Here is a 2,340-nt window from a genome sequence, read left to right as displayed (position 1 = left end):
CACATCAGGCCAGAAGGGAATGGAATGAAGTATACAAAGTGATGCAAAGCAAGGGACTGAATCCAAGAATACTCTATCCAGCAAGGCTAACATTCAAAATTGAAGGGGAAATCAGGAGCTTCGCAGACAAAAAAAAAGGCTAAGGGAGTTTATCTCTACCAAGCCAGCAATGCAGGAAATGCTAAAGGGACTGTTGTAAAAAGAATAAATAGAAAGGAAGAAGGAACATAAGTACAGAGAATAAAAATGGCTACAAACAAGTATCTATCAATAATAACCTTAAATGTAAATGTACTAAATGCTCCAATCAAAGACATAGAGTGAAAAAAAAGACATAGAGTGGCCGAATGGATAAGAAAATATGACCCATATATATGATATCTACAAGAGACCCACCTCAGAACAAGGGACTCACACAGACTGAAAGTGAAGGGATGGAAAAATATCTTTCAGGCAAATGGAAATGAAAAAAAGCTGGGGTAGCATACTTATATCTGACAAAATTGACCTCAAAGTGAAGGCAATTCAAGAGATAAGGAAGGCCACTTCATAATACTAAAGGGATTGATACAACAGGAGGATATAACTCTGGTAAACATATATTCACCCAATGCAGGAGCACCCAAATACATAAAAAACTTCTGGAAGATATCAAGGGAGAGATAGACAGCAATACAATCATAGTAGGGGACTTTAATACCCCATTGACATCACTGGATAAATCCTCTAGACAAAAAATCAGCAAAGAAACAGCAATCCTAAATGACTCACTAGATCAGATGGAAGTAATTGACATCTTCAGAACATTGAGAAAGAAGAAAAAAGTTGGAGGGATCACAATACCAGATATCAAGTTATATAACAAAGCCACTGTTCTCAAAAGTGCCTGGTACTGGCACAAGAACAGACATATAGACCAATGGAACAGAATAGAGAACCCAGAAATCGACCTAAGTCATTATGCTCAATTAATATTTGACAATGGAGGTAAGACCATACAATGGAGTCAAGATAGTCTCTTCAATAAATGCGGTTGGGAAAATTGGACAGATACATGCAAAAAAAAAAATGAAACTAGACCACCAACTTACACCATACACAAAAATAAACTCAAAATGGATAAAGGACTTAAATGTAAGATGGGAAACCATAAAAATCTTAGAAGAATCCATAGGCACCAAAATATCAGATATATGTTGTAGCAGTATCTTTACTGATACAGCTCCTAGGGCAATGGAAACTAAGGAGAAAATAAACAAATGGGACTACATCAAAATAAAAAGCTTCTGCACAGCAAAAGAAACCATCAACAAAACATCAAGAAAGCCCACTGCATGGGAGCACATATTTGCCAATGATATATTCAATAAGGACCTAATCTCCAAAATTTATAGTGAACTCATACACCTTAACAAAAGGAAGATAAGCAATCCAATAAAAAAATGGTCAAAGGACTTAAACAGTTTTCAAAAGTGTACATACAGAAGGCTGAGAAACATATGAAAACAAGCTCAAAGTCACTAATCACCCGAGAAATGCAAATCAAAATGACAATGAGATACCATCTCACACCTCTAAGAATGCTATCATCAAAAATTTGACAAATGACAAGTGCTGGTGAGGATGTGGAGAAAAAAGAACCCTCTTGCACTGCTGGTGGGAATGCAGACTGGTGTAGCCACTGTGGAAAACAGTATGGAGTTTCCTCAAAAATTAAAAATGGAACTCCCATTTGACCCAGTGATCCCACTTCTAGGACTATATCCCAAGAAATCAGAAACACCAATCAGAAAGGATATATGCACCCATATGTTCATAGCAGCACAATTTACAATAGCTAAGATTTGGAAACAGCCTAAGTGCCCATCAGCAGATGAGTGGATTAGAAAACTGTGGTCATCTACACAATGGAATACTATGCTGCTGTAAAAAAGAAGGAACTCTTACCATTAGCAGCAGCATGGATGGACATGGAGAGCATTTTGCTAAGTGATATAAGCCAGTCGGAGAAAGATAAAATATCACATGTTCTCACTCATTTGTGGAATATAATAAACAACAGAAACTGATGAACATAAATAGATCCAGAGACAGAGAAGCATCGAACAGACCATTAAACTTCAGAGGGAAGGCAGGGGGAAGGGGGTGGTAAGAGATCAACCCAAGGAATTGTATACATGCATATAAGCATGGACAATGGACACAGACTCTAGGGGGGTGAGGGCATGTGCCGGGAGGTGAAGGAGGCCAAGGGGAGGTCAATGGGGGAAAAAGGAGACATATGTACTACTATTTGTAATACTTTAAACAATAAAAATAAATAAGTAAGTAAGTAAATAA

This window comes from Myotis brandtii, unplaced genomic scaffold (genome assembly GCF_000412655.1).
Source record: "Myotis brandtii unplaced genomic scaffold, ASM41265v1 scaffold352, whole genome shotgun sequence".
Lineage (NCBI taxonomy): Eukaryota > Metazoa > Chordata > Mammalia > Chiroptera > Vespertilionidae > Myotis > Myotis brandtii.
The sequence above is the reverse complement of the archived record's forward strand: the minus strand, read 5'-3'. Positions refer to the sequence as shown.